The sequence below is a fragment of the Mesoplodon bidens genome (genome assembly GCF_964165515.1).
Source record: "Mesoplodon bidens genome assembly, chromosome: 15".
Taxonomy (NCBI): domain Eukaryota; kingdom Metazoa; phylum Chordata; class Mammalia; order Artiodactyla; family Ziphiidae; genus Mesoplodon; species Mesoplodon bidens.
In genome coordinates this window covers 12,506,331-12,521,403 of record NC_138171.1, presented here as the reverse complement: position 1 = coordinate 12,521,403, position 15,073 = coordinate 12,506,331, and the positions used below count along the sequence as shown (strand labels likewise).

Sequence of the window (15,073 nt, the reverse complement as noted above, 5' to 3'; positions counted from 1 at the left end):
TTTTGGCTGTGTTGAGTCTTCGTTTCTGTGCGAGGGCTTTCTCCAGTTGCGGCGAGCGGGGGCCACTCTTCATCACGGTGCGCGGGCCTCTCACTGTCACGGCCTCTCCTGTTGCGGAGCACAGGCTCCAGACGCACAGGCTCAGTAGTTGCGGCACACGGGCTTAGTCGCTCCGCGGCATGTGGGATCTTCCCAGACCAGGGCTCGAACCCGTGTCCCCTGCATTGGCAGGCAGACTCCGAACCACTGCGCCACCAGGGAAGCCCGAAAGTTCCGTCTTTATGCTGGTGAATTTCACTCTTTCTTACTCCATCTAGTAAAAGGGCATCAGAGAAAACTGTCCCACAAGCTGAGACCCACTCTGTGCCGCCTTACATTGTCACTGTCCTACTGGGGAGAAGCTGTGGATGAAGCAGCACAGTGCAGCCCCAAGCTTAATGATTACACCCAGAACGTTAATGGGTTAGACTTCCAGAACTGGGGGCGGGGGGGAGTTCCATGCCTCATGCTCATTTCTAAACTTAAGATAATCTGTATATAAGTAGGCTTTCTGGATGAATCTTAAAAGAGAGCACTTTAGTCTGAACAAACTATATTAACGGTAACAATTCCAAATACTTAAAAGTTTTACTGAAAGCCTACTGGGAAGCACTGGGCATTTTTTAAAATAAACTACATATTGTGTCCTTTCTTAGATGCCAAATTGGTTGGGGGGTTTTTTCCCCCCTAATGTTAAGAGGTATGCATATCCCTCTTCATCTCCCAAGTTGTAATAACTAAAACATAAGTTAACTGTAACTGATCAAGCTCAAAAGTAAACCTACACAAATGAAATAATGACATTACAGGTCTACAAGTTGAAAACTGTTCATGACCAGAAATTTCAAAAGTAACAATGACAAACATAATATTCCTGTCAACTTCCATTCTAGGAGAGATCTCTTTTTGGATGAGAAAGAAAAATATGAACATTTATGCTGTGAATTCATTCATATTTACAAAATTGGTTTGTAAATACAGCAGATTGGGGGGGCGGTCTTTAGAAAATAATTCTACAACAGTTTTGAAATCAAGTATCTTTTGCTTAATTCTTAACCTAAGGTGCCAGCAGTATATTTACACAACTACTGTAAAGAAACTTAGCAAGTTTCATTATGAATTATTAACTGTATTTTAACACAAACTTATTCTCCATCAAAAGTGGTTTCATAGGTAGGCCTCCCCAAAAACAGGATTAGGTATATCTGTATTTCTGATTGCTCCTCAATTATAGTCATTAATAGCTCAAAAACTGTTGCTCTTGTACACAAAGAAGCAAGGCAGCATCCTGGATATGACTTTGAGGGGGATACGGATTTTTTTTTTCTGCTGTAATCATGCATAAACAGAGATAAGAAGCCCAACAAACCAAACAAAATGAGAACTATGATTCCACTAAAAGTAAATTTTGTGACAGATTAAGAGTCTGGGGCAATCTGGTAAAATTATATGATATTCAGGATTTATGTCAAAATAACCCAGTTTGGGGGAGGGAGTACTACATGAAACAAGATTGACCTTGGCTATAAGTTAATAATTATCAAATCTGAGTGACCAGTTCAGGGGGGTTCTCTATACTATTCGACTTTTGTATGTTTTCCATAAGAGAAAGTTGTTCAAAATTAGATCATTGACTGAAATGTTAAAACATCATTTCCCTAACACTACTGTTTTTGATATGGCAGAAGACATGCTTTGTACTGCTTCTACAGCTGTTTGTTTAGGTGTTTTTAGAGTCATCCAAACAAAGACTTTAAACTATTTCTTGATGGTAAGACTGTGTCAGAAAATTCCAGGAAAATGTCAAAAACAGGGAGGCCACTTTGCATCCTGTGTGTTACTGAGAGATGGGTGTAAATCAAAAGAGTTTAAGTTCAGTAAGGAAATTTACTACCGAAAACAATGCTATGACACAGGAGGATCAGTCAGTAGAGCAAACACACACTCCTTCCTCTTTTGTAAATTTGAACCTCCATACATTGAATTTCCTTAACAAAGAGTACACCTATACAACTAAGAACAGAATTAAAACAAACTCAGTATCTTTAAATAAAGTTGCTGTTTTAAAAATCCCACCTGTCACCAGGATGACTGAAACTACCCCCTCTACAATCCCACTGTATTTTTAGTTTTTACTTCAAGCTGCAATGTAATCTACTGAATAAATTTGGTAAGCACACTGATTCCTGAAAGTCCAAAATCAACCAAAAATCTGGTCTAACTCTTTTTCCACCACCCTCTAAACAATTAAAGCTACAAGCAGAAGAGTGACCTTAAAAACGTCCCCACAGCAAGAGAACAGAGGCAGAACAGACTGAAGCACACATCTTCGCCCGAACAGAAGAAAACTTCCACATAAGCAATACTGCGACACGGAGGTGGGGCAAGGGCTTAAAAGGAAAGTCGGCCAACGGGGACGGAGGGAATAAAAGCAAAGCTGCCGTGAGAAAAAGTCAAAAGTTAGAAAGAAATGCAGCGGCAAAAAAAAAGAGACAACTTTTCCAGCTTCGTACACCCTCCCTCCAGAGCCTGACACACAGCAAGCGCTCCAGAAAGGTTTGCTAAACTCAAGGAAACTTTCCCAGAAATGAAGAGACAACAAGAAGCGGATGATGGCAGGAAAATGGACAGGTTGCTCATACGGAGGGAGCTGGTGAAAATCCTGCAGTTGACTCAGCGGAGGACGTGGAAATAGCAACACTATCTTTTACAGACTGCCTACTTACAGAGTGTCCCAATTAAACGTACGCCCCTTTCAGCTGTTAACAACCCAAAACAATGCCCCGGCGCTGGCGGTGGGCACAACGCTGAACGTTTCTGCCTCTAAAGAAACCCAAACGGCTAGGTAGGTCAACTTTGGTCCACTCTACCCATTAAGTTATACCTTAATATCATGCTAATAAATTATGCAGACGGTTTGTTGGGACACGCTGTGCGTCTGGCACTCTGATAAGCGCTTTATACGCCCCATTTCACTGAACCTTAACAGCCTTCAGAGGCAGGGACGGCATTAGCCCCTTTTTCTAACCAAAACACAAAGACTTCAAGTGACTTGCCGAAGGGGACTAAGCTGGGATTTGCACCCGCGCTGGACACCTGGGCCGTGTGCGTAACTGTAACGCTACAGGCCCGGCTGGGGAGATTTAGGTGCTCCGGCCCGCAGGCAGTTGAAGCGGGGATCCCCCCGCCCCCGCCCCGGGAATAACTTCGGCATCGCAGCGCAATTAGAGGAATGAGGAAAGGCGGCGTGGCACCTGTTTCTGGGCCCAGCAAGGGGTGGAGGAGCTAGGGACGCCCAAGGTCCAGGCCGCGGGGCGCCCCGAGGCGGGGGGCGCGGGAGAACCCGCCTCCTCCGGGAAGGCCCCGCGGGCGGGAGAGAAGCCCGGGGAAAAAGGCCGAGCGCGCGGGCCCACCGAGGCCTAAACCCCACCCGCCACCCACCTCCCAGCGGCCGCGGCGCCCGCGCGGGCCCCGCCAGGCCTGGCCTTGCCGCCTCACCTGGCTGCTGCCCCGAACTCGTCTCCCGGCCGGCAGTCCTGGGCGGCGGCGGAGGCGACGGCGAGGAGGGGAAGGAGGAAGGAAGAGGAGGAAGGGACGGCGGGAGGGAAGAGGCGGAGTGGCCGCAGAGGAAGCGGGCGCCGCCGGGCCGGGGGTTAGAGGAAGGGGGAGCCGAGCCAGACGCGGCCGTTACCGGCACAAACACTGAAGAGCCGCTCCGGCGCCCTCAGCCCGGCAGGAAGTGACGGGGGAGGGGCCTGCGCCCGCCCCCGGCCCCCGCCCGCCTCCAGGCCCAGCCCCACCCGCGGCCCGGACCACAATTCCCGGCGGGCCCTGCGGCAGCGCCTGCGCTCGCAAAGGCACGCCGGGAGCCGGGCTGACCCTCGTTGGTCCCGCCTGAGCCTACTAGCCCTGCCCTGGGCCCCGAGGCCTGCTGGGAGTTGTAGTTCTACTGGGAGTTGCAGGCTGCCCGCTAGACGCGGACGCTGGGGCTTCCTTCTTTTCTCCTTCCGCTTCGTTCTTCCCTTTTCCCTTTCCCTATTCCTCTTCTCCGGCCTTTGTTACTCCTTTCTCTCCTTCCCTCAATTCCTCCTTTCGTAAGTGTTTATTAAACGCCCGCTACTTGCAAAGCACTGCTCGAAGAGCTGAGAATATAGTGGTGATCAGACAGACAAAAATCCCTGCCCTCATGGATCTTAGGTTCTAGTGAGGGTGAAACACAATAAAATCAGTAACTTTTATAGTGAGTTAAAAGGCAAGAAGTGCCAGATTGCTATTTCTTTCACCCAGTTCTAGATAAACTAAGTAGTTCTTTGTAGCCCTCTTACATGAGAGATTGAGGTTTGAGCGTGGGGAATGTTGACCCTCTAGAATCACACTCAGCAAAGAATTATACACGCGTTGTGGTAGGTTCAGGGAACAGTGAGTGAAGGAACTGCAGATGTGCAGGCAAGCTCTCTCTTGCTCATTCTAGGACTGCTTCCCCACTATTTAAAAATAGTTTCTCTATCTCTCTCTCAATATCTCTCAATTTAACTCCTGCTCAATCTTCCTTGCCAAGGCTATATAGTTTAATTTGCATAAGTGATATGAAATGTTGTGGCTGACGGGGCCACTCCAAACAGTGCTTTGGGACCTTGCCCCAGCCTTGGAGGACTCCCTTCTCTGGACCAGGCAGGCCTCCTTACTTCGCTCCTTATAAAATACATTGAGACTGAATTTCAGGACACCAAAAACAGTCAAAGGAATTTCACTGTCCATTGAGTGCCCGTCTAAGACAGTACTAAGCAACATTCAGATATCGTCCAACCCTCTGCTAAAGGTGAATTTTTTTCTTTCTATCTTCCAAGCAATCTGGATCCCATAGGTCGCTTGGGTAAAGGAGCAGACACACAGGGGTTTCCCTAAACCCAAAGCTGAGGTCCCTGCACAATCAGACAATCTCTTCAAAGGTTTAAAGGTAGAAGGGGGTGTTCTGACCCATTTTACTATCACCCTTGGGCACCCAAGTGATGGGCCTATGACTTCTAGTCTCAACTTTCTTCCCTCCTTCCATATATTGAGGGGAGATCTCTCTTTCCCTTCTCTAAGCCAGTCTTTGGATTTTATCCTTTGACTTGGGCCTCAACACAGCTGGGCCTTAGTTTTCCTCTTAGTTAAATGGGAACAACAATTTCCTGTTTTATCCAGGGGTCATGAGAATTAGTAGAGTTCGATGACACCCTGTCTCAACTTCCCCATCTAAAGAGTGATAGGATGCTTCTTAGTGGAGTCCTAAGTGAGCTGCTCTGAGCAACCAAGGCTACCACATGCTCTTGGTTTGTTTTTTGTTTTTGGCTGCTCCTCGCAGCACGCAGGATCATAGTTCACCGACCAGGGATTGAACCTGTGTCCCCTGCAGTGGAAGTATGCAGTTTTACCATTGGACCTCCAGGGAATTCCCTACCTGCTCTTGTTAGTGACTGATCACCCGTCATCCTAGGGAATCACTTGTTCTCAGAGCACTGCCTTCCCCTCCTTCTCCCATTCCCTGGTAACCGCTGATCTTTTAACTGTGTCCTGCAGTTTTGCCTTTCCCAGAATGTCATATAGTTGGAATCATGCAGATTGGCTTGTTTCACTTAGTAATATGCATTGCATGTATGTGGCCTTCATGTCCTTTCTTTTCTCTTTTACTTTTTTTTTTGGCCGCAGCGCAGTTTGTGGGATCTCAGTTCATCGACCAGGGATTGAACCCAGGCCATGGCAGTGAGATCGCCGAGTCCTAACCACTGGACTGCCAGGGAACTCCTGCCTCCATGCCTTCTCATGGCTTCATAGATCATTTCTTTTTCTGTTTTTTAATAGACACATTAACTAACAAGAAGCATAATCTTTAGATAAAAATCAACTTCTCACAGGGTTTTTATGAGCTTTGCATGTTCCATTCCTTATTACAAACACATATATAATTTATCTTCTGGCAAGGAACACACAGGATTTAGTGTAACTTAATGGTCACAATATCTTACTTCCATCTGCTTCCTAAAGAAAAATAAATAATTCCTAAAAAATAATTATTATTATTTTATTATTAAGCAAGAGCCAAGAAGCATTCTGGCCCTTGGAATAGATTTTGAGTGACAGTCTCTAGGTACAAATAGAGAAAAACAAATCCAAGTGACCCACTCCTGAACCCCAGCCAGCCCACGGCTAACCTATGCCTCAGTTAAATACAATTTCTTGGTTACACAAAGTGAGAGTTCAGAGTTGTTCTCAGAAAACCAGGAGTATTAAATCTTCAGGTGGTTGTTGTTTTTCTTTTCTCTCCTTTTCTTTCTTCTGGGTTTTTAGTTTTAATTAGTTGCTATCACTTTAACACGCACATAATAATCTGGGTTTGTGTCATCTCCTTAAAAATGAGACAGGGACTTCCCTGGTGGCGCAGTGGTTAAGAATCCGCCTGCTAATGCAGGAGACACAGGTTCCAGCCCTGGTCCGGGAAGATCCCACATGCCGTGGAGCAACTAAGCACGTGAGCCACAACTACTGAGCCCGCGTGCCACAACTACTGAAGCCCACGTGCCTAGAGCCTGTGCTCCGCAACAAGAGAAGCCACTGCAAGAAGAAGCCCTTGCGCCGCAACTAGAGAAAGCCCGCACACAGCAACGAAGACCCAACGCAGCCAAAAAAAAATAAAATAAATTTTTTTAAAAATGAGGCAGATTAGGCTGCACAGAGCCTGCTGACTGGCAGCTGTGCCCTAGAGATGGGTACTTATATTTCACCACAGTCCCCAACCTGCCCGCATCTCTCATTTATGTTACTTTCCTGTACCTGTTGATATTTGAGTTTGCAATGCCTGGCTTACTGTGTAACTGCATGGACTGAATGCTGGTCTATGGAGCTGAAGACCTGTCAGAAAGACAGTGAAAGAATCTCCAAATACAACTGTGATAAGTATAGGAAGTAAAGGTACCTGGTGTTACGAGGGCGTTATGAAACCCTGGTTTCAGGGTTTAAGGATGGAGCATCCAGAAGCATTGTAGCTTTAGCAAAGGTCTGAAGAGACACAGTGGTGGTAACTAGGCAAAAGCACTGCAAGTGTTCCAAGTAGGAGGGAAAGCATGTGCAAAACCCTGTGGCAGGACACGTGGCCCAGGTCCCAGTTACTATACTACAAAACAAGCTGCTCCAAAATTTAGTAGTTTGGAAGAACAGCAATCATTGTATTATCTCTAGTAGATCTGTGGGTCTGGAATTTGGAAAGAGCTTGGCTAGGTTCTTGTAACTTGGGGGTCTCTACTGTGGAGTGGACCACTGGGGGATAGAGTGCCTGGGTGCTAGCTGGGCCTGTCTCTCTTCCGGAAGCCTTAGGGCCTATCCATGTGGTTTCTCAATGGGCTACTGTGAGCTTCCTCACAGCATGGCAGCCTCAGGGCTGTCAAATTGTTTACATGGCAGCTGAAGGCTTCAAGAGTGTGTATCCCATAGAGCAAGGCAGAACTGCACTACCTTATGTGACCTAGCCTTGGACGTAACATAGAGCCACATCATAACAGACATACAGAACAATGGAAAGAAATAAACCTACATATTTACAGTCAATTGATCTTTGACAAAAGTTCCGGGCATATGCAATGAGAAAAGGATCCTCTCTTCAGTAAATTAGTGGGAAACTGAATATTCACAAGCATAAGGAAGAAATCAGACTCGTATCTCACACTACCACTGTAGTTAACTGGCTACAAGCAAAACACAAGCCAGTGCAGATCAGGGTAGGAGAATTAGACTCTGCCTCCTGATGGGGAAGTGGAAATGGAGTTTAGAGGAAAGTCAGGACTGGAGACACAACGTCTGAGTGAGTAGCATTTGGGAGGTAATCGAAGCCTTGTGTGTGGATGTTAATGGATGTTAACACCTGACAATTATCTCTGCTGCAATCTCATAGCCCCTTAGCAGAACTTTGCACCCTTATAATTATTCAATTATTTGCTGGGTTTGCTCTGTTTGGCTAGAACTATGTGATCAGCTTTCATGAGGGCAGGGACTCAGGCTGTCTTGGTCACCATGGTGTCCCTGACCCTCAATGCGTGTCTGGTACACATAAATTTCCATCAGCTGCTGAAGAACCACAGCCTCTCTTTCTCTGTTAGAGTCTCTAAAAAAGAAGGAACACCTGTAGGATTGATTGGCATATGTCAAGGTCACCTATAGTATGTGTTGCAAGGGGAAACAGGTTGAGAACTACTTGCTAGTCTAGGTAATTCTCAGGATTATTTAAGATAGTGTTATCTCCTAGGGCTATTTCAGAAATCTTAGGGTTACAACAGAAGATATAATGGAAGACTCCATTTCCAAAGAAATCTTTTAAAATTCCTAGGAATAAACTTCACAATAAAGATTCACAATCTATGTGAAGAAAAAATTCGATTCCACAGAAGGACACAGAAAAAACTCGAACAAACAGAAATATAAGCTATGTTCTTGGCTAGCAAGACTCCATATCACTAAGATATCAGACAGTTGATGAGATTTAATCTAGACATTTAATGACAGCCCAAGAAAACACAAACAGGATTTTGTTTTAGAACTAGATGAGCCATGTCTAAAATTCTTCTGGAAAAATTAACAAGAAAACATTTCTGAAAACGCCTGACCACGTAGTGAACATACTATAAAGCCTTATTAATTACGACTATTAGGTACTAGTACCTAATTAGTTCCACAAATCAGTGGAAGAGAAGAAAAATTCCCAGATAGACTCAAATACATGTAGACATTTAATATTCAACAAAGGTGGTATTTCAAATTGGTTAAGATAACATGGATTTCATTCAGTAAGAGGTTTGAGACAACTATGCAGCCTCTGCAAGTGAAAAACAGAGTTACATCCATATTTCACATCTTATACCTGGAAAAATGCCGAAAGGATCAAATTTCCATTTAAATGGAAAGAAGGAAACCATAAAAGTACCAGGAAAATCCCTGGGAGAATTCTTTTACAGCCCTGAAGTGGAGAATACCCTTTTAACTATAACACAAAATTCAGGAGCCTTAGGGGAAAAGATCAATGAAAATACAAAAAATAATCATGTGAAGTAAAAAGACAAATGACAAACTGGAAAAAGAATTGCATCTCAATTATGGAAAAGGCAAATTTCATAACACATTAAAAGGACCTAAGAAATGGGGGGAGGGGAATTAGATGAAGATGGTCAATATGTATAAACTTTCAGTTAATTATAAGGAAGTACTAGAGATGTAATATACAACATGATAAAGATGATTAATGCTGCTGCACTTTATAAATAAAAGTTGTTAAGGGCTTCCCTGGTGGCACAGTGGTTAAGAACCTGCCTGCCAACGCAGGGTACATGGGTTCAAGCCCTGGTCCGGGAAGATCCCACATGCCTTGGAGCAACAATGCCCGTGTGCCACAACTACTGAGCTGAGCTCTAGAGCTCGTGTGGCACAACTACTGAAGCCCGCGCGCTTAGAGCCCGTGCTCCACAACACGAGAAGACACTGCAATGAGAAGCCCTCGCGCCGCAACTAGAGAAAGCCCGCGCACAGCAACAAAGATCCAACACAGCCAAAAATAAATAAATAAATTTTTTTTTAAAAAAAGATCAAATTAAACCCAAAGCAAGAAGAAAAGAAATGATAAAGGTAAAAGCAGATATCAATAAAACATAAATCTTCAGCCATACTGATCAAGAAAAAACAGCCAGAAGTTTTGTGGTAGGTGCAGAACACATATATGTTTATTAATGAAGAGACCACCTCTGGATTCCAGAGGTCTGGAATGAGACATTAAAAAGTGATAACAGGGGACTTCCCTGGTGGTCCAGTGGTTAAGACTCCATGCTTCCAATGCAAGGGGGCATGGGTTCGATCCCTGGTTGGGGAGCTAAGATCCCACATGCCGCGTGGTGTGACCAAAAAAAAAACGTGATAACAGTATTTACCTCTGGAGAGAAGGACTGAGTAGCTAGGGATGAGGTGGAAAAAATACTGAAAATACCTTTTAGTATTCTTTTGAATATGCATATATAATCACCTATTAAAAGTAAATAAAATGCTTTTTTTTTTAAAGAAAACATCTTCATTTGGGGGCTGGTAATTCTAAAAAGCATATTCATTCATTCATTTAACATTTAGTATTTCTTATTTCCATGCATTTTATACTTATACTGCAAATGAAGCCTTCCTAAAACAATATCGTTTTGTATATTTTAAAACTTCATATAAATGGCATACTAATATTTGAATTCTTCTATGACTTGCTTTTTTCCCTCAACGTTACATTTTTGGGTGGTTCATCTATATGTGTATGTGTAGCTCTAGCTTGTTCATTTTCATTGCTATAGAGTATGCCATAAATGAGTATACCATCTTGTACTTACCCAGGCTTCTATTGATGGACATTTAGGTTAGTGCCATTTCTTGTTATTATAAATAATACTGCTGTCAACATTTTTGCATATCTCCTCATGCACTTGGTAGATTTTACATTTCCAGTATTTGTAATTGGCTGTTTCACAAAACATCCAATGGGGTATCCTTATCTAAGGGTTATCTTACCTGTTGATTTTTACAGATCTATGAACTGTACATATAACATAACTTTATTCCAATGCACATAGACTTTGAGAAAAGTGGGGAATTAGGGTCACTCATTGATTTATTTATTCAATAGATTCTTAGATATTTACTGAGCATTAACTATGTGCCACACACTGAGAATACTAAAATGAACAAGAAGGGGATTTTCCTGGCAGTCCAGTGGTTAAGACTCCGCGCTTCCACTGCAAGGGGCACTGGTTCGATCTCTGGTCGGGGAACTAAGATCCCACATGCTGCGTGGCGCAGTCAAAAAGTTTTTAAAAAATAAATAAATAAATAAAACGAACAAGACAGGCCCCTGCCCTCGTGGAGGTTACATGAAGAACATATCTCTGTTTTTCTCTCCTGGTCTTTTTCTCTCACCCATTGTCCTAAAAAATTTTGATAGCGTTTCATCATCGGGATGTTAAGGGCTCCAGGATAAGTGAGGTGAGAAGTAGTGATCATGGGTTAGTTCTAGATCGACAAGGTAGCCCCTCTTGGCTTAGCTGACCTGGTTATTTCTCACATTTAATACTGAGTAACCCAGTGGGAAAAACAAATCCCTCACGATATAATTTTTAAATATTGATCTTGTAGGAGAATCCACTGCTTATCTCAAGGTTATCTGGAAATAGGAGGGTGTATTTTCATATTATACTGGAAGCAGAAAGCTAAAGGGAGTCATTTTCTCTGTAACATTAGAAAGATTTTGGTCACGCAAAATAACTTTTGGCTTCATGCAAATCATTTGTCATTAAGAGCGTAAGTGCTAGGGAGATCAGCTCGGTGCTTTGTGTCCACCTAGAGGGGTGGGATAGGGAGGGTGGGAAGCAGACACAAGAGGGAGGAGATATGGGGATATATGTATATGTATAGCTGATTCACTTTGTTATACAGCAGAAACTAACACACCATTGTAAAGCAATTACACTCCAATAAAGATGTTTAAAAAAAAGAGCACACGTGCTCTTGTTATATTGAAATATTACCTAGCCTCTAGATAATTTCTATGTTTTATTACAGTTTTTTAAATTAAATTGCTTAATCAAAGTAATGTGTTCATAGTTTAAAGAGTCAAATAGCTTTAAGAAGCTTATCATGAAACAACATCCCCACCCACTCACTTTGAACACTTTCAGCTCTGCCGGTATCTCCCTTCATGTTTCTAAACGACATGCCTGAACAAGATAATCCTTGATTCTTCCATTTAGACTTCTTCTGTTGCTTGCTTACTATGGTATATGAGAATTCTGTTCTCTTAGTCCTGTTCCCACTCACTCCAACACACAAATTTCCCCTTCTCCTATCCTTCCAATACGTTTGTACCACAATTCTTGATTCAATCAATATTTACATTATTAAGATTGTACAAGTAGCATTCACCACTGAGTATGTAGAGTAGTATGGTTAAATTTCATTTCTTACATAAATTTCCTTGCCTGAAGTTATTAATTGCCTTGGTTTTTCATTTTCTTGTGTAACAGGATGTAGTAGAGAACTATTTCCATCTCAGTTTCAAGTGATGCTTCCCCAAAGTAAGTTCACCCAGGTGGGACTTGTAAAAGTGGTGATTAAAAACTGGTTAAAGCACCTTTATTTATAATTGCCAAAGCATGGAAGCAATCAAGATGTCCTCCAGCAGGTGAATGGATAAATTGTGGTACATTCAGACAATGGACTATTATTCCACACTAATAAGAAATGAGCTATCAGTCCATGAAAAGACATGAAGGAAACTTAAATGCATATTACTAAGTGAAAAAAAGCCAATCTTAAAAGGCTACATACTGTGTGATTCCAACTCTATGACATTCTGGAAAAGGCAAAACTATGGAGATGGTTAGAAGAGGATCAATGGTTGCCAGGGGTTTGCGGGGGAGGGAGGGATGAACAGGCAGAGCACAGAGGATTTTTAAGGCAGTGAAACTCTTCTACATGACACTGTAATGGTGGATACATGCCATTATATATTTTTCCAAACCTATAGAATATAAAACACCAAGAGTGAACCCTAGTAAACTATGGACTTTGGGTGTTAATAATGTGTCTGTGTAGGTTCATGATTGTAACAAATGTACCACTCTGGCGGGGGATGCTGACGCCGGAGGAGGCTGTGCATCTGTGGGGTCAGAGGATGTACAGAAAATCTCTGTACCTTCTGCTCAATTCTGCTGTGAACCTAAAACTGCTCTAAAAACTGAAGTAAATTAAATCTACTAAAATAAAAACACAAAAACTGATTTTGTTATCTTTGGTCACTTACCCATTCAAGAGCATAAAAGGGCTAAGTTTGAAATTTCCAGAGACTATAAAGAAAATGTTTGGAGAGAGAGCTGCTGACGAGATGTGCCAGTAAGTTTGCCCAATTTATGGGAAGAAGAAGAGAACAATGCTTTTTCTTCGAGCCTAAAGAAAGACACTTCCATCAGACCTCTTGAAGAGCTTGAAGTGTCTCTGGAAGCTCAGGTGATACAGTAAGTGGTGTCTGACTCACACCTGAGAGGTATAAATGAAAGGCACTGTGGCTGGTTAGCTGCTTTGATAGTGGCAGAGGGAAGGGGTGGTGGTGTTCAAGGGTGCAGGACCAGATTGGGCTGTGCTGGGGAAACACCAGCTTGCATCTTGTCTAAGAGGTTTCCCCCATGGTGTGTGGTGACCCCGTCAAAAGACGCTGGACGCCTGGGGGCTAAAGGTGGAATTGTAGGCAGTCATCAAATCAAGGGATCTTCAGGTTGACAGAGGCCTGACCCATCGAGAGGAGTGCAGAGTGGGGGGCTGAGAGGTGGAGGAGTATCTCTGAGCATCACAGATGCCAAAAGTACCCTGAGAGAGGTAGAGTCCATTGGAAACACCTGCCAAGGTCAGAGAGTGCCCACCCCACCTCCACAGAGGCTGACTCCTGAGTGGAGGAGGGTAGTGGAAGGCCTGGGTGGGGAAACAGAGAAGCCCCCCAGGCCTCTTCTTCTCACCTCAGGTGACCAGTCCAAAGTGGCAGAAGGGGAGACGGTTTTAAGTAAATTTGGAATTTTCGACTCATTAGCGCGAATCAGATGAAATTGTTAATATTCAACCATCTATGCTCACAAAAATGGCAATTTCATGTGATTCAGCTTAATGCCTAAGAGTGGACTTTTTAATTACTGAACTGAGACTGTTTGGGGGTTTTAAGTGATGGAGAGAGTTTTATTACCTGAGAGTGAGATTTGTGCTAGACTTCATCCAAGGGTATGAGGGAAGAACTGGCTTCCCAGAGACAATTTGACATGCAAAGAATAAACTTTACATCCAAGAATAAACTTCTTTTCTGCCTACACCCCATAGGCCCCATCTGTTCAACAAATTGGCCACACTTCATTTTCTATGTGTTTATCACCAGTCGACCCACAAAGTCTCTGACAGGAATAGAAATTTCTCAATAAATTCAAACACATCAGAAATAGGTAACCTATTTCTCTCCTTCCTTCCTTTCGTCCTTCCTTCCTTCTTTCTTCTCTTTCTCTCTTTCTTCCTTCTTTTTTTGTCTTGGAGACATTACCCCATACCTCTCTGTCCTCCTGCTCTGATTGGGACTGATTCCGCTCTAGACCTGCTGGAAGCTGCAGCACTAGCCCTTCCTTTTGTCTTTTTCCTGGGCTGGAACTCCTATTTCCTGGATTCCACAAGTTCCTTTTTCATGGCTTTTTCCCTCATGCTCCATTCTCTTTCTGAGAAAGAGAAAATTTTGAGAGATTACATGTTTGGAAATATCTTCATTCTATCCTCTCATTTCATGGGTAATTTGGCTGGGTATAGAATTCTAGGTTAGAGATCATTGTCCTTCAGAACACAGAGGTTTTCTATCTCATACTGGCAGAGGGAATGGGGGGGTGGAAATCTGTTCCTCAGAACTTTACACTTAGATGGGAAACCAACTTTTCTCTTATTTCTTCCCTGTATTTCTCTCTCTGTCTTTCTTTTCCTCCCCCTCCTCTTCCCCTCCTTCTCTTTCTTCTTCTTGATGGTGGTGGGGAAAAATTCTACATCATTGGGTTTTCAAATTCTAGAGCTGTCAAAAAGCACACAACTGTTTTCCTAACATACACTTGCATTTATTTTATTTATTTATTTTTATTTATTTATTTATTTATTTATTTGGCTGTGCTGGCTCTTAGTTGCAGCACACAGGATCTTCGTTGTGGCATGTGGGATCTTTGTTGCAGCATGCATGATGTTTAGCTGCAGCATGTGGGATCTAGTTCTCTGACCAGGGATCGAACCCAGGCCTCCTGCATTGGGACTGCTGAGTCTTAGCCACTGGACCACAAGGGAAGTCCACAGACTTGTATTTATATAGCAGAAAAGAAATCTGGTACTTACACTTTGCGCTGTGTTTGAATTACTGCTGTAGTGAGAACATACATACAATCATGTACTGCTTTTTTCAGTTAAAAAATTTGCTTGGACTTCC

The 15,073-nt window shown here is 43.2% G+C and overlaps 1 protein-coding gene across 13 annotated transcripts in view; it reads right to left on the bottom strand.

The window, feature by feature from the left end:
• STAU1 (staufen double-stranded RNA binding protein 1) overlaps nucleotides 1-15,073 on the bottom strand; it is a 90,885-nt gene that overhangs the window by 57,762 nt on the left and 18,050 nt on the right. For 2 of the 13 annotated variants that reach the window (XM_081255333.1, XM_081255334.1), the window contains exon 1: nucleotides 3,538-3,723. The exons of 9 other annotated variants lie outside the window; for them this stretch is intronic. The gene's annotated coding sequence lies outside the window, so the exon portion shown is untranslated. Of the gene's footprint in view, nucleotides 1-3,537; nucleotides 3,763-15,073 lie in introns of those variants that run through there. 2 more of the 13 variants (XM_081255336.1, XM_081255343.1) reach the window with 2 other exon arrangements.